Consider the following 23,378-nt stretch of genomic DNA (forward strand, 5'->3'; position numbering starts at 1 on the left):
TTTTGCTACCTCTACGAAACGGGTAACAGTATCAATTCCCGTTTCAAATTTTACATTGTTTAGTTCAAGGGAAAATATGGAGCGATAGCCCACTCTCACCTTAACTAAAGCTCCCTAATTTTTACAGACTTTCACCAATGGGAGGAGACCCAGTATATGGGGAATCACTAGATGAATGGATCGGTAAGAGGACAAGAAGTGATTCCTAAGGCTCATTCACAAGAGAGACTTAATTATATGGCTTTCTTGCTCGAGAAGCAAGGTGATATGCAATCTAGGAAGGACTAAGAGGATGCTCAAGGCTAGGGTTTGGGAATATATCTTACAAAGATGATTTCTAGGCTTAGAAATCCTTATGGAGAATTGGCCTTTAAGTGATCTTTGTTAAATTAGAGTTATAAAGTTGCGGGACAACAAAAAACCAAGTGGACCCAAAATTAGGTCAAGGATATGGAGTTGATCAACCAAGCAGAGGCTTGACCTAATTATGGAAGAGAAGAGGATCAAAGGACTACTTTTCTTTGATAATTGAGTGAAATGATCCCAATGAAGACACTAGCCAAGGGAAACCTAGGGCAAGAAATGGTCCTTGATCTAGGGCTTTCTATATATCAAGATACCACCATTAGAATTTCTTGAAATTTGGAGGCGCTAAAATATGCAACTACGGTCAAATTTCACTTTGGAAAAATCGCTTGATGGATATAGATATTGCATTGAATTTCTCCTTTTGAGAGGACCAAAATTGACCTAAAGATCACTCAAAATGGATAAGGGAAATTGTACTTATGAAGAAAAGCCCACATGTGCACATTTGATAAGGTCGACCCTAAAGAGAAGTGGACCACCTTGAAAGGCTAAAAATACAAGTTCCCTCTACCTCATTTGGACACAATGATGAGACACACTTCTAACTTTTTTTTGGCTCGCACAAGTTTGAGGCTTGTCCGCAGAGGATCAGGTTCGCTCTGAGGTGAAACTACAGGGTCCAAAGCACACATCTTTGATTTAGAGTTTTGGACCCTAGTTGCAGGCACAAAATATGAAGGATTCAACTATAGTCGCACACATGGAAGTTTATACATGTGACTAGAGCCTCCCATCTACACGGACAACTCTCCATCCATGCGACTGGAGGTTAAGGGTTTTTGCAGTCCAGATATGACCCCATTTGCTCGTATGCCATGCTTAAGGGAGCGACTAGGACAGTTATAGCTGCTCGCATGACACCTCCTTTATATGACTAGGATCTAAAAGATGAAATATCAGGCTTTTGAAGATTTCTCTTAGTGACCACAGGATTCGACAGCTGACTACAGACAGTGACCATTCATTACAATCTTCAAAATTAGAGTTTTGAACATATACATTGTTAGGTTCATTTCATGGATGTTATAGTTACTTTGATAGTTAGTTTCATTGATGAAGATATGGATCATTGTACTCTATGTTGCTGAATTATTTGATGACAATATAAGAAGAAGAATTTGCAATGGTTTTCCCCATCGTGGGTTTTTCCCTGGTCTCCAACCAATCTTAGTGTCTCTATGTGTGAATTTTTTTCTTCTATTATTTCTTTATGCTCTGCTGCATTGATGATGATGATATTGTTCTTTCTACATAGTTTCATATGTTGATGAATAATGATGTAAATATGAATAATGTTATGATTTTATGGGGTGAACTTAATGTGACAATGAATAAATGAAATTATCAAAGCAAAGAAAAATATAGCCTAAGGAAAATTAACATGGTATCAGAGCTGGGCTGAAGAAAAGTCATGGAGATCACCCCCATGGAGACATCTTTAATGGAAGCAAGAGAAGATGGAGGAGTCCTAAAAGAATTCTAGGGTTTGAAGATAACCTTAGAAATTTTGTGTATTAGGGTTGATGGATATTATGAGGTTAGCGTTTGAGAGAAACCCTGGTTTATGGAAAAGATATGAGATATGAAATCTAACATGGCCAACATGAGGATGTTGAACCACTTGTGACAGATTTGGTGAAGCCCTAGAAGGGATAGTCTCTAGTAGGCCTCGGTGTAAATAAAGTTGGTTGAAATATTGAAGGCAACATTGGTATATGGACAATGGATAGTGGTTTCTCTTGAAGGTTGGTTCAAGAGGGAAAGGATCACCTCTCATTGAAGATAAGCATCTCTTGACTTGTGATGGTCCTTTATGTCTTTAGTTTTATACTTATAGCTCTTATTATTATTTTGATCATTACTTATACTTCCTATGTGTTTATTTAAGTATATGGATGTTTCTAACCTCCTTAATGAGATATGATAAGTGGATCCTTCTTGAGTATAATTTTAGATGCAGGAAAGAAAATCTAGAGCTAGAAAAATATAAGGAGGCACCTGATGAAAAGATGAGTACGTGCTACATGATGCCTATTGTACCTTAAGAAACCAATTTCTTGGCTGTATAGAAATTGTGCTTAAGACATTAATGATTACAAAGATTTTCACTTGTTTGTCACTCAATTATATATTGTGTTCTCAAATGAAGGATGTGGGAAATATGGTCCTTGATCCTCAATACTTAGGTGACAAGATAACATCAGAATGCCATTTGATTGTTGAATATAAATGATGAATGAAGAAAGATTGAATAAGTCATAGACAATATGTTGTTTAACACAGGATCTACTATCTGTGACACTGGGAGAAGTTATAGATAATATGTTGTTTTATACAGAAACTACTATCTGTAACTTAGAATAATTGCAGAGATGGAAACTTCAAGTATAGGAGCGCTCTTTAAGGAATTTAACTTTATTTACATAGGCAAATAAAGACCTGCAACTTCAATTACTATACTCAAAGGAAGAAAACATAAGATGACACATAACAAAGAAGACACAAAATCATACCCAACAACGTATGGAAAACTTCTGATTCTTCATTAATCAACAGTTGTATTAGGAATTCAGTAGCTTAGTCTCCAGGTTATTCAAAATTCAAACCTCTTCTTTCTAAATTTACCTCTTTTTATACATTACAAGATAGTTGGTGATCACCAAAGCTGTCAAACTGCTTAATTATTTTCCTAACTGTCTAGAGTAAAAATTATTACAAAACATTACACAGAGGGTAAAAGACACCTCATTCTAAAGAATATAGAATAACAGGAAGTAACGAAAGTTAGAAAATAATGATAACTGCTAGCTTTTCGGCTCTGTTGTTCGGCTACTAAGTTTCTTTGTAGAATCTTTAATAATGATTAAACCATTTTAATTATAATAAACTTTGATAAAATTTCATGCGTGAACCTAGGCTTACGTATGTATTGGGCACGTTTTGATTGGCCAAAACACAAGAAAACCCAACCAATCACCTTCCTTTGAAGTTTTAGTCATTCACTACTAATTCTGATTGTCTCACTTAAACAGTGGAATTGGCTATTTTACACAAAACATTAGTTTTCCACGGAACTGAAAAGATTTAACATTTTGATTCATAAACCTATTGGGTCTACCTTAGCTGTGCATGACCCATTCTATCATTCATTCAATCAACGGTCTAATCCTCTGGAACTCATGAGATTTTAAACTCGTTTGAAATAAATCTTATCGAGTCCGCTTGTTCAACACTCCATTGACTCCCATATGGACCCGATGGGAAATATATATCACCAGTTAATAATCTATTGGGTCCGACTTTAGTGCTAAAACCCGATCATTTCTTCACCCGATATCCGTTGGATCCCGTCTTTTTGGATGGACAGTTGAGATTGACCTAGACTTCAGCAAGCTTGAACTACATTTGATATCTGCTGTGTCTGATAAGTTGTCGCCCGATTGCCGTTGGATCTGTGGCTTATCGATCAACGGCCTAGATCTTCTCACAAGTATACCATCGCATCAGATTTCTGAAACAAAACCATTCTAGCTAACTTGTGTGATTATCGTTGGATCTGTGGCTTGTCGATCAACGGCCTAGATCTTCTCACAGGTACACCATCACATCAGATTTCTGAAACAAAACCCATTCAAGTTAACTTGTGTGAAATCAAACAAAATACTTCAATTCTCTTAGACTTTGTGGGGGTAAAGCATATAAGGGAACTACATTGAGAACGAACCCCCGTGATATGATTCTAGGCCACACATTGTGGTCAACCATGCTCACGTCGCGGTCAACTACAGGGATTGAGCATTAATTAACCTTCAGGTTTCTTGTTTTCTCGTAGCATACCTCGTCATACTCATCAAGCTATCGCTTGATCACGCCTCTTAAACCTGCATGGCCTTTAAACAAAGGTTTGATTTTTCTTCTCTTTTGATTTTTATTTCTTTTTGTGATAAAACTGAAAATAAGAAGAAAATAACAATGGAAGCTACAACATCTGGCTCCACCTGGGGATAGTGCTTTTGCCACAGAAGCACTAAGAACCACAGATCAGTGCCTTCACCTCGGGCATGGAGTCATATATTGCAACCAATTCAAATTCTATGGCATTTGTACACTGAATGCACTCCAATATTTACAATGATAAAATGCTTATGATTTAGAACTGGAAGTAATGCTTGAGGTACTGCCCATTGACAAGCAGTTGTAGAGTTTCTCCATCAAGATTCTCAAGAAGGAAAGTGTTATTGGACCTTGCTTCAACAATTCTAAAAGGACCATACTAGAGAGGATCAAACTTCCCATGCTTACCTTTATCTTCTCTTCTGGTATCCCATCTTAGTACTAGATCTGCAACTTTAAAATCAATCTCCTTGGCTTTTCTGTCAAAAATACTTTTCATCTTCGATTGATACATAATCAAGTTGTCTCTTACCTTGTCCCTGTTCTCACTTAGCTCCACTACTTTATTCATTCTTCTTATCAAAGCATTGGGTTCTTCTTTCGCCTCCTGAATCATTGCAATCACAGGCTTCACGAGTTGACTTGGAAATAGAGCCTGAGTTCCATATACTAATTCAAAAGGTGATTTGCCTGTAGATATTTTTGTAGTCACTTTAGCAGCCCATAAAGAAAACTTTAACTTAGAATCCCAGTCTTTTTGGTTCTCCACAATAGTTTTCTTAAGGATCTTCATCAAAGTTTTGTTAGTGGATTCAGCTAATCCATTTTCCTGTGGATGATAAGCTGTTGAATGAGACAAAATAACATTATACTTTTGACAAAAATCAATAAACTTACTTGAATTAAAGACTTGAGAATTATCTGTTATGATTTTGATGGGGCATCCAAATCTGTTGAAAATGTTCTCCTCTAAGAATTTCATCACCACCTAATCATTTTCCCTCTTAGTAGGTATAGCTTCTACCCACTTAGTGAAGTAATCAGTAGCTGTGAGAACTAACTTGTGATGTCCACTTGAAGGTGGGTTGATCTCTGCAACAAATTCCAATCCCCATTGTCTGAATGATTCCTCTATGAGGACTAGGATCAGAGGCAAGGGAGCTAACCTCTTCTTCTCAGTAAAAAACTAACACTTCTGACTACTTATGACAAACTTGAATGTACCACCAAATAAAGTAAGCCAATAAAATCCTGTCTGAAGGATTTTATGTGCAGTAACTTTCCAATTGTAATGTCCTCCACATAACCCTTCATGATGATCTTTGATTGCCTCTGTAAACTCATCCTCTATTAAACATAGCAACAACATTCCTACATGATCCTTCCAGTATAATCTGCCTTCCACAATCACATATGGTTGTGCTTTGATCTTTAATGCTCTATACTTTGTTCTATCCAAGGATTGGGGACAGGAGAGATAACACAAATAATGAATTATATGCTTGTACCATTCTGAACATAAAAATTTATACCTGATCTTCATACCTGGATCTGGCTTTTCTTCATTTTCTTTAGTTGTTCCTTCATCCACAGGTGTTAGCAAGTTGATACCCAATGCCTAAAATTTTGACTCTGTCATCATTTTTTCCAATCCTTTCCCTTTCACCAACTTTGTGGGTTTTATGTCCAAGTCATACTCTTGGATCTTGGCTATCCACTTTCCTCTTTTTCCTTCTACATCTCCCTGTACTAGTACATCTTTTACTACAGCATTTGGCACATAGGCAATGATCTGTGACTGCAGCACATAAGTTCTAAAGGCTTTTAGGGCTTTTACCAAAGCATACACCTGCTTCTCAAGAATATTATACTTCAGCTCAGCATCCCTAAGAATCTTACTGAAGAATGCAACAGGCTGCTCCTTCTCTTCATCATTCTTCTGCAGTAAGACAACAGCTATTGAAGTCGGTGATGCGAATGAAAAAACTTGGAAAGGATTTTGATAATCAGGGCTGATTAGGACTGGAGTTGTCTGCAATGCTTCTTTAATCCTAGAAAATGATTCTCTAGCTTCCCTGGTCCAATGCACTTCATTCTCTTTCTTCAGCATATTAGTAATTTCTTTTACAATTTCTGCATAATTGGACACAAATCTCCTTAAGAAGTTTATTTTTCCCAGGAACTTTTGAATATCCTTTTTACTCCTTGGAAATGGTATTTTTTTCACATCTTCTACTCTTGTTGGGCCTATCTTCACTCCATCTCTATAAATAATATGCCCCAATAGTTTTCCCTCTTCCAGAGCAAAGATGGATTTCTTAGGGTTTAAGGAAAGCCCAAATCTTCTATATTTTTCAAAAGTATTTTTCAGATGGTCCAAATGTTCTTCATCAGACTTTGAGAAAACAGTAACATCATCCAAACATATTACTACAAATTTATCTCCCACAAAAGCAATGTCCATAGCCCTCTGAAATGTAGCACCTGCGTTCATCAACCCAAAAGGCATTCTGGCATACATAAAGGTCCCCCAGGGAGTTGTGAATGTTGTCTTCTTCTGATGTTCTCTATCCACCGCCCCCTGATTATACCCAGAGAATCCATCCAGCATTGACATTCTAAAAGATCCTGTTCCCTTCTGCAGCACATGATCCATCTTAGGCAACAAATAATTAACTTTCAAGGAAGCCCTATTGAGATTTCTAAAGTCCACAGATAACCTTATCTCTCCATTTTTCTTTCTTACAGGCACTAAATTAGCCACCCAATTAGAGTACCTGAGTGGAATTATTATTTTGGCATCAAGCAATTTTTTACCTCATTTTCAATTGATGGTAGAAGTATAGGACTTATATGTCTAAGCTTCTGTTTAAAGGGATTAATTCCCTCCTTCAAGGGGATCTTGTGTTGAATAATATTTACATCATAGGTTTTTAGATCCTCATAGGACCATCCAAGGACATCAACATAGTCCTTGAAAAGTTTAATATATCTCTCCACTGAATAATTTAACTAGCCTAGGTTTCGCCTGAGTTCCAATATTATGATCTTGAATGTGTTCATCCTGTGAAATTTTTCCTGAGTCAACAACCACATCATTAGGGTTAAAAAGCCTTTCAAGAGGGACAAGACCCTTTGGCAAAATATTATCTTTCAACTGAAAAACTTTTTGATTAGCTATTGAATCTTTTAAACCACTAACTTCTGCAACTTTTGTTGTTTCATCTTCATCCTGATCAATTTTTGTGCCCTGAAATTCCTCAACCATAGTAAAAAATTCTTTAATCTATTGATCATCTTCAATAAATTTCCAATGTTTAATATTATCAAGGAGAGAAGGTTTGCACCTCATTTCTACCTCATATCTTAGTTTTGGATTAATAGGAGGCCTGCAAGTACTAATAGCCACAACCAATGAATCTGCTAATCTATTCCCATCCCTTGGAATGAATTGAATATTAAAAGCTTCGAAAAAATTCTCAACCAAATCCCAGACTTCATTCTTGTATGCCCTAAGCCTAGGGTGTTTTGTCTGACAGTGATTTTTTATTTGTTTGATAATCAACTCCGAATCTCCAAAAGAAGAAATTGACTTAATTCCCATCTGTTTAGTTGTTTGCAAAGAAATAATCAAGGACTCATATTTTGCCACATTGTTTGTTGCTTTGAACTCTAATTTAAAGGAAAAAGGGAACATATTACCTCTAGGTGCAATCAGAAGAAAACCAGCACCTGTTCCTTCCTTGGAATAGGCTCCATCAAAGAAGCATTTCCACATTCCTTCAGTTTGCAGCTCTGTATTTACACAGGCTGAAGTAAGCTACCTCTGGTTATCTTCAGCCAACTCTGCATTATCATGCAGCATGAAGCAAGCAAATTCATCTTTCTCTTGGCTATATACAGGTGAATTACTTGCTCCATTTTTTGTAATTGTTTTTACAAATCTAGTTTCTCTGTACAATCTCCTCTCATCCCCACCAAAAGTCGGTATAACAGCATATGTAAAATCTAGTTTCAGGACACCACCCAATTTAGCCCCCCATGACCTAGATAGTAGCATTCCAAATCTAGCAAGGATATCTGCTACTATGACATCCATGACCAAGCTTCTAGCTGGAATCTGGGCTAATGACAACCATATCCTTAATGACCCCCAGACACTTGACTTTGTTTGAATCAAAATAGTACAGGTCTCTATAGGGTTTGGTAACTTGTAGATTTAGTTGCTTCATCACTAACAATGGCATAAGATTGTGTGAAGCTCCTGAATCAAACATACAATTATGCAAGAGGAATCATGGATCAATAAGGAAATATAAAATGGAGGTGTTGAAGGATCTACTTCCTCTACATGTGGGCCAAAAACCACTACTATTTTATCTTCCTACAAATTTACAGTGTCATTTATATTCATATTTTCTTTTAAATTAATAAACTCAGCAATCTCCCTCTGATAAGATGGCGTTTTTTCTAATTCTGTAAGGGGAAATTGAATTCTTACCTTCTCCAACTCTTTAGTAAGACTGAACAAATGGCCCTGTTTAGCATTCTTTTCATTATCATCTTATCCTTTCTTCATGATTGTAATTACTAAGGGAATTGAAACAAGCTTCTCCAAAGGAATTTTTCCACTTTGGTCTTGAGAAGACTCACCTTGAAGTATTTGTGTCTTACCATTTGCATTATGTTGTTGCTTTCCTTTATTTACTGGTTTTGTAGGCTGAGATTCTTGTGGAGTCGCCTTTGGTGAGGAAGCTGGAACTTGCTGCTCACCTTCATTTTCTTGACTTCTTGATCTTTTCCTTGATCTCAAGTCATATTTCTTGTGTAGTTCTGCCTGCATAAAATCAGAGAATTGCTTCCAATATTCATCAATTTCATTTTCATCATAAATAGCATTTGTTTCAACATATTCATACTTTTCTCCTTCAACACCAAGCTCATCTTCATCTACTGCATATAATGTAGAAATTTGATCTTCATGGTCCCTAGGGTGCTCAAGTACTTCACTAAGATTTACCTCTATATACAACTGTGCTTGAATATGATCTGATCCTCTCTCCTTTTGCAAGAGTTGCAAAGGTTGTCTTCTGCATGGGGGATTAAATTTCTTATTATACTGTGTTTGTCTCTGAGAATTCTTATTTTCCAACTCTAACTTATTCAATTTATCTGACAAAGCTTTAATTACATTACTCATATCCTCTAGTGTTTGACTTTGAGAGGATTTTGTCTTTGCCTTTCCCTTGTCTTGGATAGGTCGTGTCTCTGGTGTTTTGCTTGCAGCCACCAAATTTTCTTCAATCTCTAATGCATCTGTTTGGATCTGATCAAGGGTTGGGGATCTCCTTTCCCTCAATGTAAATCCAAAATCTGGCTCAAAATCCCCTGTAAAGTTATTTTGGCACCAGCAGTAGGGGGCTTAATCTCCACTGGAACACTATTGTACAATTTATTAAATCTTCTGACAAATTCAACTATAGTTTCATCAGACTTCTTCTTTATAGCATTAAACTCCGTTAATGAATAGACATGGTCTCTTTTTTCTCCCCATCTCTGGGTGAATAGGCACTCCATCTCTTCCCAAGAAGGAATAGAGTTATTAGGAAGCCCTTTAAACCATTTTTTTATGAAACTAGCTCACAAAAAGATACAAAAGATAGATGAACGTCTTAGAATTCATCCTCTTCAAGGGGGCAACCTCCTCTACATTACATAAATGAACAATTCTTTGATGATACAAATGACAAAACCTCCTTTCTATATATAGGAGTCTAAGGGGTCACAATATAACCAAGTCGACCTAACAATAATAATATAAAGGCACAAAAATAACAATAGAGGGATTGTATGGGGCACAGTAATAACAATATGGGGACAACAGGGGCACAACAATATTAATAAGGGATACAACTACAATATTAATGGTGGAATCACTAATATTATAGGGACCTAACATGCCCCTCTCCTTTAAAAAAAGTGTTGTCCTCAACGCTTGAGTAGTTTTGGATGCTTCTGTATAAAATTCTCATCCTCCCATGTGGAATCTTCAGTAGATAAGTTCTTCCACTTGATAAGATACTCAGAAATTGATCGATTTCGTAGCTGTCGAGTTCTTGTTTCTGTGACTGCTTCCGGTTCCAATATAAATTTTCCTTCCTCGTCAAGTTCTAGAAATATTGTTTGAACTGGGAGCTTGTCGCCTATAACCTTATTTAAACATGAAACATGGAAAACTAGGTGCACTCGATAAGCTGCAGGAAGCTCCAATTTGTATGCCATAGTACCAATCTTTTGCAACACCTTGTATGGACCATAAGACTTTGGTGATAATTTATTATCCTTCTTAGCTTGCTTGAGGGACATTTGTTTATATGGTTGTAGCTGTAGGAATACTCAGTCACCTACATCAAAACATATTTCGCTGCGATGTTGATCTGCCTGTTGTTTCATTCTATTTTGCACCAACACGAGGTTATCCTTTAAGAGTTGGAGAACTTGTTGTTGATGCTCTGATGTTCCACTGCTTGAGACTTAGAATTTTCTCTTAAATATGATGTGATGGATGGTGGCTGATATCCATAAAGTGCCATAAATGGGGTCATTTTTGTTGTAGTATGGTAGGAAGTGTTATACCACCATTAAGCCAGAGGCAACCATTTGACCCATTGTGTTTGTTTATCAGATACAAAGCAACGAAGATATCCTTCCAAACATTTGTTTACTATCTCAGTTTTCCCATCATATTGAGGATGATAAGATAAGCTATGAGCTAACTGAGTACCAAAACAAGAAAACAATTTTGTCCAAAAATTTCCAGTGAAAATGGGATCTTTGTCACTTACAATAATCTTTGGGTTTCCATGTAGCTTTTGAATTGTTTCCATAAATGCAGTAGAAACTGTACTAGCTTTAAATGGATGTGATAATACACAAAAGTGTGCATACTTGCTAAGTCTGTCAACTACCACCATGATGACACTCTTTCCCTCAGACTTGGGTAAACATGTGATAAAATCCATTGAAACCTCCTCTCAACGTTGGATTGGAATGGATAAAGGTTGTAATAGACCTGGGGTCTTAATTGTTTCAACTTTATTTTGTTGGCAAACCAAACATTCCGCCACAAACTTTTGAATGTTTGATTTAAGGCCATCCCAAAAAAATTCCTTCTTAACCCTGTGGTAAGTTTTTAAAAATCTTGACTGCCCTCCTAAGGGAGAAGTGTGCAATTCCATAAGAATATTTTGTTTGAGTTGGGAATTCTTACAAAGATATAAGCGATCTTTGTACCATAACGAATTATTTTTCCAACTAAATGTATCAAATGTACTGGAATCTTGTTGTAACTTTCGAATAAGTGCCCACACTTCTTCATCATTCTTCCATTCCTCCCTTGCTTCATTTATCCAATCTGGTTGGATAATAGAAATGGCGCACAACAATGCTTCCACATCCTCATCCTTTCTTAAGAGTGCATCTGCCACAACATTTTGCTTCCCTTTTTTGTAGATGATTTCAAATTCATAACCCAACATCTTCGTGACCCATTTTTGTTGCTCTTCAGAGGATAATATTTGTTCTAAAAAGCATTTAAGGCTATCATGATCCGTTTTTACCTTGAAGTGTCTTCCCATTAGGTAGGGTCACCATTTCTTAAATGCATGTAGTATTGCCAACATTTCCTTCTCATAAATAGCTTTGTGTAAAAACTTTCCCTTGATTGGACGAATTTCGAAAGCAATGGGTCTTTCATCTTGCATTAAAATAGCACCAATTCCATTTCCTGAAGCATCACATTCCAAAATAAAGGTTTTTGTGAAGTCTGGTGTAGCTAAGACCAGTGCTTGGCACATTGCCTCTTTAAGATGCTCGAAGGCCTTTGTTGCTTCTAGAGTCCATGAAAATGCATCTTTCTTCAATGATGTTGTTAGAGGTGTTGCTATTCTCCCATAATTCTTAACAAACTTGTGATAATACCCTGTCAACCCGAGAAATCCTTGTAGATGCTTTATGGATGTGGGGATTTTCCATTCCTTAATGGCTTTAATTTTGCTAGGATCTACTTTAACTCCTTCATGAGATACAATATGACCCAGATATTCCACCTCTTGTACTCCAAAGAAACATTTGGATCTTTTTGCATATAATTGTTTCTCCTCCAATAGTTGTAGCACCCTGTCAACATGTTCAACATGATCCTTCCAAGACTTGCTATAGATTAGTATATCATCAAAAAATTATAACACAAATTTTCTAAGGAAGGGTTTGAAAATGGAATTCATCAAACCTTGAAATGTAGAAGGTGCATTAGTAAGGCCAAAAGGCATGACCAAAAATTCATAATGACCCTCATGAGTTCTAAATGTTGTTTTCGGAATGTCTTCAGTCTTCATTATGATTTGATGATATCCTGAATGAAGATATAACTTGGTGAAGTAAATTGATCCATGCAATTCATCCAATAATTCATCAATGACAGGAACGGGAAACTTATCTTTAATAGTGAGCTTGCTGAGCTCCCTACAATCCGGACACATGCACCATGATCCATCCTTCTTGTGCACTAATACTACTGGAGCAGAGAAAGAAGTTTGACCAGGTTGAATTATACCAGCCTCTAGCATTTCTGCAACCATACGTTCAATTTCACTCTTTTGGGCATAAGGATATCTGTATGGCCTAATGTTTGGAGGAACACTTCTTGGAATCAAATGAATATCATGATCATGATCACGAATAGGTGGGAGACCTTTGGGAGTCTCAAATACCTTGGAATGATTGTCCAAGACTTTTTGGAGATCTGGAGAAATAGATGATTTCGATGTGGAAACATCTAGTGAACATAATTGTGCAATTACACCTCGTTGTTCCTTTTTTAGAAGCTTTGTCATGCCGTTGGAGCTGATTATCTTTCCCAGTTTCTCTGCAATACCCCTTAATTCAACTTATTTTCCTTCCGTAGAAAATTTCATGAAAAGTTCTTGAAAATTAAAAGCTATTGTACCCAAGGATTGTAGCCATTGGACTCCTAGTACAACATCAGCACCTCCCATTGGAATGGAAAGCATTGGGCCATTCAATACATATTCTCCCATGGATAGCTTGATATTATGGCACTTTCTAGAGCAATTTATGGTTCCTCCACTTGCAACCATTACTTGACACTCTGGTGCTAGATATAGGAAGCAATTCAATTCTTTTGCTATCTTACAATGAATAAAATTATGGGTACTTCCTGAATCAATCAACACTATTACCTTTTTCTTCTTGATATGTCCTTCTATCTTGATAGTTTGAGGAGTGGTAATTCTAGCCAATGCATTACAAGATATGGTCAGATTCATTACTTCTTTATCTAGGGTTTGTTCCTGAAGTATATCCTCTTCTTTTGACATTTCTTGTTCCATTCCTTCCTCCTCTTCACAATCTATGTAGAATAATTTCTTCTCAGCACGCTTATGACCTTTAGTGTATTTTCTATCACAACTGTAACAAAGCCCTTTTGCTCTTTTTTCTTCCAATTTTTGTGGTGTCAAACTTATAGGTTGTGGAAGGCTAGGGGCAACAACACTTCCATCTTTATAGTTGTGATGGTAGGCTTCCTAGTTGCCATAATTTTGCTTTCCATTTTTCTTGCTAACCTGAATGCCTTCTCCAATGAATCAGGTTCCCAAAGGTGAACCTCATGTTGGATATTATCCTTTAAAGTCCCTATGAACACATCAATCCTATGCTCCTCTAGAATATATTTTACCCTTATGTTCAATTTTTGGAAGTCCTCAATGTGATTCATCATTGAACCCTTTTGTTTGAGACTTATTAGTTGGCTAAAAAAAGTGTTGCTTTTTGTATCCTCATAATGTGCTATCATTTCTTCCGTAAAAATTGCCCAAGTGACAATTTTTTTACGAGAGCGAAGCCATTGATGCCATACAAACTGATTTGGTTCCAAACATAAAGTCGCAATACGTACCTTTTGTGTGTTTTGCACATTATGGAGATCGAAAAATTGCTCCATCTGTAGTATCCATGTTGCAGGATCCTTGCCATCAAACTTCCTCATATCGATTTTTGGAATATGGTGGTTCTTCGATCCAACGTTAGAGTATATGAAATCATGATTAACATTTATTTTTTTCTCATCATGAGTTTCCTTTACTACCCTTTCACCATTAGTAAGCATTTCTTGTAGAAACTTTGTCAAATTTGTCTTCAAATCTTCCATGCTTGTCTTCAAATCTATCTTCAAATCCATCTTCAAATCATCCATCTTAGCTTCCATGTCATTCATCTTAGCTTCCATGCCATACATCTTAGCTTTTGTTACTTTTTGTGCGAGTGACATTTGTTGCACTTGGTCTCGTAATTTTGATATATCATGTTGCATTTCTTCCTCTTCTTCATGAGTCATGCTAAAGCTTTTAGGTTGCTTACTAGGTGTTTGCATTTTCTTTCCTTGGGGCATTAGTTACCGATAATAATGCTTCACTATGCCCTTTGAATTTCTTCAAACTAATTTTTCAAACCAAGCTTATGCAAAAAGTTAAAAAATCTACACACCTTTTTTCACTTTGTAGGATATCGATATTGCATCTTATGTATCTCTGTAATTGCTTATCTTCTGGTTCTGAAATTGCAACCTACAGTAGCCCTCTACGTCCTCTTTCCAGTGCCATCACCCTGATCAAACTTAGATTCTCCAAGAAAGAGTTATGAGCAATCTCCCAAGATGATCTGATTATATACATTTTCAGAAGAGCGAACTTGTATGAAGTGCCACGTGTCACTTTTTTGACTTTAGGATCTGAAAAATATACACAGGAAACTACAGTCTATCCTCTTTCTATAACCTCTTACGAAATTTTAATCCGATGCTCAAAATAAAATTTATTACTATTTTCCCCAAGTCACCTGTTTGGAATGTAATTCGAGAGTCTGCAAAAAGAGCAATTCCTCATATCATATCTCCACAAATATAGCCTGAAAATATTTGAATTTTGGACCCGAGGTTTAGAATGATTTAAGCCAAATGGGTTTTTGTTTTATCATCTGAAACGTCGCAAAAAAAAGTTATAGCGCAAATGCCACGATGACCTGTTTGGAGCAGCGAAACTCTGAATCCAAAGCTCTGATACCAAATGTTATGAAACCAGCTCACAAAAAGATAGAAAAGATAGATGAATGCCTTATAATTCAGCCTCTTAGAGGGGGCAACCTCCTTTACATTACATAAATGAACAATTCTTTGATGATACAAATGACAAAACCTCCTTTCTATATATAGGAGTCTAAGGGGTCACAATATAACCAAGCCGACCTAACAATAATAATATAAAGGCACAACAATATTAATAAGGGATACAACTACAATATTAATGGTGTAATCACTAATATTATAGGGACCTAAAACATTTTCTCGCTTCTCCATCCAAGGATTGAACAAAAAGTCTTAGAACAACATCTAGATGTTCAACATTTAGGTTTTCTGCAAAGTTACAAAATGTTGATATATCATTCTCCGATGCTTGTTCATCTTCCCCTGTAAAGCAAGGAAGAATCTTGAGGTATTCTTATGGCATTTGATTCAATGGTTGTGGCAGTTGAAGAGGTGCATATCTATTCATCAAGAATGCAGGAGCTGCCATGTTTTCTCCCAAATTTATTGAACCTTGATTACCAGCAGATGTGGAAATTGACTGAGGAGTAAATGGAGTGTGCAAAGTTGTTAATACATTTATAGGTTCAGGTTGAATAACTATAGAAAATACTGAAAATAAATAGACTCTAAAGACAGTTCTTGACAACTGGGCTCTTGAAATGAATTAGATATAAAAGGTGACTCTTGGTCAATAAAAAATGAATGTGAAAGATGTGATGAACTGCTGCCTGGTGTAGACAATGTAGGACTTGGTGTAAGTGGAGTTTTAGGCCTTCTAACCCTCTTGGAAACTAGCCTTTCAGGGTCTAAAAGGGCTTGAACTTTTTGCTGTGAGGTATCTAACCTTGTATGGGGTCTCCTTGGAGCCATAGTTATTGCTTTTGTTCAAAACAGCCAAATATTTCCTCCTCACTGAACAACCAGAGGAAAATATTGAAAACCTAGGGAAAAGTGCTCTTGTCTTCTCTCCCTGGAAATGACGCCAATTAATGTTGTACCTTAAGAAACCAATTTCCTGGATGTATAGAAATTGTGCTTAAGACATTAATGATTACAAAGATTGTCACTTGTTTGTCACTTTTTTGTCACTCAATTATATATTGTGTTCTCAAATGAAGGACCTAGGAAATATGGTTCTTGATCCTCAATACTTAGGTGACAAGATAACATCAGAATGCCATTTGATTGTTGAATATAAATGATGAATGAAGAAAGATTGAATAAGTCATAGGAAATGTGTTGTTTAACACAAGATCTATTATCTATGACACTGGGAGAAGTTATAGATAATATGATGTTTTATACAGAAAATACTATCTGTAACTTAGAAGAATTGCAGAGACGGAAGCTTCAAGTATAGGAGCGCTCTTTAAGGAATTTAACTTTATTTACATAGGAAAATAAAGACCTCCAGCTTCAATTACTATACTCAAAGGAAGAAAACATAAGATAACACATAACAGAGAAGACACAAAATCATATCCAACAACATAAGGAAAACTTCTGATTCTTCATTAGTCAAAAGTTGTATCGGGAATTCAGTAGCTTAGTCTCCAGGTTCTTCAAAATTGGAACCTCTTCTTTCTAAATTTACCTCTTTTTATACATTACAAGAGAGTTGGTGATCACCAAAACTATCAAAATGCTTAATTATTTTCCTAACTGTCTAGAGTAAAAATTATTACAAAACATTACAAAGAGGCTAAAAGACACCTCATTCTAAAGAATATAGAATAACAAGAAGTAACGGAAGTTAGAAAATAATGATAACTACTAGCTTTTCGGCTTTGTTTTTTGGCTACTGAGTTTCTTTGTAAAAGCTTTAATAATGATTAAACCATTTTAATTATAATAAACTTTGACAAAATCTCGTGCGTGAACCTGGGCTTATGTATGTATTGGGCACGTTTTGATTGGCCAAAATACAAGAAAACCCCGCCAATCACCTTCGTTTGATGTTTTAGTCATTCACCGCTAATTCTGATTGTCTCACTTAAACAGTGGAATTGGCTATTTTACGCGAAACATTAGTTTGCCACGGAACTGAAAAGATTTAACATTTTGATTCATAAACCCATCGGGTCCGCCTTAGTTGTGTGTGAGCCGTCTGATCATTCATTCAATCAACGGTCTGATCCTTCGGAACTCATGAGATTTTAAACTCGTTTGAAATAAATCTTATTGAGTCTGCCTATTCAACGCTCTGTTGACTCCCATACGGACCTGATGGGAAATATATATCACCAGTTAATAATCTATCGGGTCCGACTTTAGCACTAAAACCTAATCATTTCTTCGCTCGATATCTGTTGGATCCCATCTTTTTGGATGGATGGTTGAGATTGACCTGGACTTCAGCAAGCTTGAACTACATTTGATATACCGTCGCATCTGATAAGTTATCACCCAATTGCCATTGGATTTGTGGCTTGTCGATCAACGGCCCAGATCTTCTTGCAAGTATACCATCGCATTGGATTTCTGAAACAAAACCATTATAGCTAACTTGTGCGATTACCATTGGATCTATGGCTTGTCAATCAACGGCCCAGATCTTCTTGCAGGTACACCGTCGCATCGGATCTCCGAAACAAAACCCATTCAAGTTAACTTGTGCGAAATCAAACAAATAATTCAATTCTTTCAGACTTTACGGGGGTAAAGCATATAAGGGAACTACATTGAGAATGAACCCCCGCAATGATTCTAAGCCACACGTTGTGGTTAACCATGCTCACGTTGCAGTCAACTGCAGGGATTGAGCCTTAATTAACATTCAATCTTACACCTCATCATCCTCATCAAGCTATCGCTTGATCATGCCTCTTAAACCTGCATGGCCTTTAAACAAAGGTTTGATTTTTCTTCTCTTTTGATTTTTATTTCTTTTTGTGATAAAACTGAAAATAAGAAGAAAATAACAATGGAAGCTACAACAATGCCTATGTCAAAAGGATGCACAAGTATTTGAATACTACAAGGTATGCATGGTATATTGTTTCAATGTTATGTTTCAACTATAATGTTGGATGGAAAGGTAAGCCCCAAGGTATTATGAGAATATCTCCTTCTCAAATTGCTCATGCATGCATATGAAAGTGATTTGATTTCATGATTTTTATGATGAAATGGTGCACTTGATGTTGAACAAGTATCTTACATAATGAACTTCTTGATTCTATGAGGCTACTTAATGTTGATCTTTGATATATTGGTATACTTTATGTTTGGCTATCATCTATCATTTTTTTGATATCTTGATCCCATGAAGAAGGCTAGCTCCTTGATTATAATAGATGGTAACTTGATGCTACTGATTGTTTTGTGGAAAGCATGATAACCATGATGATAGAAGTCTAACAATGAGATTGGTATTCAGGATATTTTGTTGACCATGATGTGCTTAGTAATTATGACATATGGTAAAATTAAATTTCCTAACTTGATGTATTGAGTTACATGACAAAGAAGTAATGCATGTGACCATGATTTTTGAAATCTACTCCTATTAGCTCTTTGACACTAACCCTTTATGATAGATTGATGTCATGGTGAAGTAGTTACTACAAACATATATGATAATGATGAACATGTTTTACCTTATGATCTAACAAATATGTTGATGCATGCCAGTACTGTTGAAGTATGATTTATGGGCATGAATAGAAAAATATCTTACGCTGTTGATCGGAAACAAAGTTATGATATGAGAAGAGAGAGTTTCCCCTTATCCTAAACCTCAGTCGCATGGAATTAGGTTCAAAGGTGTGACTGTAGCTTCTCAGCTGCACGGAAGTAAGCCCAAGGGTGCAACTATAGTCTCCCAACCACTTGTAGGAAAGGCTTATGGGTTTGACTATGCATGTTACTCACAAAATGAATTTTTGTGCATGAAATTAGAAATAGAACTGAAGAATGACAGTCTTAAAAATGTGGAGCAAGCAATAGAGAGATCTAAGAGCAAGAAAGTTTTAATATTTTCTATAATATGAATATATATAGATTGATCTTGTGTTTGTAGGTGACCAAGACATGCATATAGATATATCATTACATTTGAAGTTTGTGCTACAAGAGTTTGACATGATTTGGTTTATTGATATAAATGAGCAGTGTTTGGAGTTTTGGCATGATTCTTGATAATGACTTAGAACTTTGACTTGATGTTGAGATATGTTCTGGACTATAGACCTCACTATGATAGAAAATTTGGGATTTGTTGTGATGAATAATGATTTGATTTGACAACTAATTATTTGCCTTGATGAGAATGATATATGGTCTTCCAATGACTAATATTGATATTCAATAATGGTTTTATATTTGCCTCCTCGTTCTTAGCACATTGGTTGAAGTATTGGTAGTTTAGATTCAGTATGAAGCTATCTCCATGAATGGTTGGAACTTGCATGACTTATCCTTGGTGTATGCATTTGCATCTAGTGACTTATATTATGATCATGATGATGGCTTGATGAAATTTGGATTGATATTTATAATGACAACTTATTGGCATGATAATAGATCTCTACCTATCACCTGGTCTAAATAATATGATATTATGATATGTGATGATCTTGATATTGGTTCTGATCTGGCATCTAAACTTTGATAAGCTAACTTAGTTGATTTGATTGTACAATATTGTGAGTATAATCATAATGGTTCGGAAAAGTATTATTTTTGCAGAGAGCACTATATTAAGAAAGCTCCTAGATCTAGATATATCTACATTGACAGTTATCTGGTGAAGCCAAGATGATGTGTTGATCCAAACGTCTAATTCATAAGTGTTCCAAGGTACAACTTTGATTTTGAATTTGGTTTTATACTAATGGTATAATCTTGACAAAATATGAGCCTATGATGATCAAAGTAAGAGGGAGATGGCTTCTGAAGGTTGAAATGATGAATCACGGCATGATGAATCAATTTATAAAGTTGGGAAAAGAAAATATATATTGTGAATCTATTTAAGAAGTATTGAAAAGTGGAAATGAAAATACTTGGACACTCTGATTGAATTACAAGAAGTTGTGAAGAGATATTGTTGAACTTTGCTTGGAAACCGACATTTTATTGAAGCATTGATGTTCTGTTTTGAACATCCATCCGTATATATACATGAAGTACGGAGAAATTGAGTCAATTCATGATTGAGCCGCCTCATCCACATTGATATGTTGCCTAGCATCCTTAAAATTAGTCGCACGGGACAATGTTCCTATGATATGTGACTACTTTGATATACTGATGATGATTGGGATCATTATTGACGAAAATGAGCACAAATGAGTGTTGCCTTAATATGAGATCTTCCATGATATCTTGAATGAGAAGTCCATAGCATGACCGAGGTTGAATATGATGTTTCTAGCATGGATAGATATGTGGCGGGATTAAGAAGCTCCTTAGAGAGTCATCCAAGCAGGATCTGAATATGAAATTATGATGAAAAAGAATGGGAACCGATTGGCATAGAATCCTGCATATAGATGGGACTGAGATATCTTCATATATTGAATCAGTGTTGTTGTAAGAAACAAGCTCAAGCTTGTGGTTGGCACCTCCTTGAGAGGGATGATGACTATGGTATCCCTTTTGTGATATATATGATTTATGTTCTAATATGATATTTGATTTGATGTCATGTATGAACAGGAGACATTTTCTATTGAGACATAATGATTACCATATATGATCACGATGATATGTTTGTGATCTATAGAGAGTAGGACTGATTGAGAACAATAAGCCAACTCTTCCTCCCTTGTCTGAGCTCCCAGAGTGTGGAATTGAAATAGAGGGCTCCTGGCGTTGAGGGAACTCTGGACAATAGGGTATCACCCCTATCTGTTACCCATAAGGTTGGAGTAGTATCTCACCCTATCTTGGTCTTTGCAAAGTATACCCTAGTTGGCATCATACCCACAAGTAGGGCTTGTTGGGATTGGTCCTCCTCGCCTAGCCAACAGGTTGAGGAGGCTTGGAGATGTGTGATCCTTACCTCTTGATAAGTCAGGTATCTCATCCAAGCTCAAATTATGATGCAGGTGTTCTACCACATGACTATTGAGGGTCATTGTTGGGAAGATCAGTGAGAAATAGGATGGGTTGAGTAGTAGCTCCCTAATGTGGTTCTAGGTTGAGATATGCTCCCCGATGATATTCTCTTTGATGATGATGTGGTTCGTAGATCAAATTCCCCACAGAGATTCCAGGTAGTAGCCCAATGAATACAGGGTGGTAACTTAGGCTCCCCTCTGATGAAAAATTCTTCTTCTAGATTCGAGAATGTTTAGCATATGAGCAGGGACAATCAATAGATAAGTAAGAATGATCAAGAGTTGAATTGATATGATCAATGATGATACATGATGATGAAATACTTGAGATTGGATATGATTTGATGACAAGATATACATGACATGATGCAGGTGGAATTCTCCCTAGTTGAGAGTGAATGTTAAAATATGCAACTATGGCCAAATTCCACTTTGGAAATATCACCTAATGGAGATAATGATTGCATTGAATTCCTCTTTTCAATAGCACCAAAATTGACCTAAAGATCACCCAAAATGGATAGGGGAAAGTGTACTTATGAAGAAAAGCCCACATGTCCACATTTAATAAGGCCAGCCCTAAAGCAAAGTGGAACACCTTAAAAGGCTATAAATACAAGTGCCCTCTACCTGATTTGGACACAATGATGAGACACTCTTCTATCTTGTTTTTGGCTCGCATAGGTCTGAGGCTCGTCCGTGAAGGATCAGCTTCGCTCTGAGGTGAAATTGTAGGGTCTGAAACTCGCATCTCTGATTTAGGGTTTTGGACCTCAATCACAAGCATAGTAAAAGAAGGTTTCGATTGTAGTCACATGGATAAAATCTCATCTATGTGAATAGAGCCTTCCAGTCGCATTGCCAACTCTCCATCCATGCCACTGGGGGTTTATGGTTTCCGTAGTCCAGATCTGACCCCAGTCTCTTGTATGTCAGGCCTAAGGGAGCGACCGAGATAACTATATTCGCTCGCATGAAACCTCCTCTGTGAGACTGAGATCTAAGAGATGAAATCTTATGCTTTTGAATATTTCACTCAGTGACCGCAAGGTTCGGAAGTTGACTATAGATAGTGACAGTTCATTACAATCTTCAAAATCAGATTTTTGAACATATACATTGTTGGGTTCATTTCATGGATGTTATAGTTGTTTTGTTGGTTAGTTGCATAAATGAAGATATGGATCATTGTACTCTCTTTTGTTGAATTGTTTGATAAAAATCTAAGAAGAAGAATCCGCAAGGGTTTTCTCCATCATGGGTTTTTCCTTGGTCTCTGACCAATCCTAGTTTCTCTATGTGTGAATGTTTTTCTTCTATTGTTCCTTTATATTTTGTTGCATTGATGATGACGATATTGTTCTTTCTACATAATTGCATATGATGATGAAGAATGATGTAAATCTAAATAATGTTATGATGTTATGGGGTGAACTTAATTTGTTAATGAATAAATGAAATTATCAAAGAAAAGAACAATATAGCCCTAAGAAAAATTAACAGGAGGGCCTCTAGAGGAAACCCTAGCATAGTTATGGGCAAAAGATTGAAGTTTTTTTATGGATACGATAGGAGAAAGATGATGCCCTAGGTGCCCTATGGTGGCTAGGCCTAGAAACATAGAGAGCAGGAAAGAAAGATAAGCATTTAGGTGACCACTAGTGGATGGATTAGTTCCTTTCCTTTGGAAGAGATGGAGTCAAGGAGAATTTATTGTTTGGAAAGGACTTACCCAATCAAGGAGGCCTTCAAGCAACTTCACATGGCATTCGGGCATGAGAGTATCTACTTAAGGTCTTTATACTTAGAGATGCAATAATCGATGACTTATCAAGATTTATTTAGAAAAAATAATCTCTAGGAGAATTCGCCCATGCAATGATGCAACG

Source organism: Pinus tabuliformis, chromosome 4_2 (assembly GCF_031772625.1).
Source record: "Pinus tabuliformis cultivar Carrire ecotype Pingquan chromosome 4_2, CPIR1, whole genome shotgun sequence".
Lineage (NCBI taxonomy): Eukaryota > Viridiplantae > Streptophyta > Pinopsida > Pinales > Pinaceae > Pinus > Pinus tabuliformis.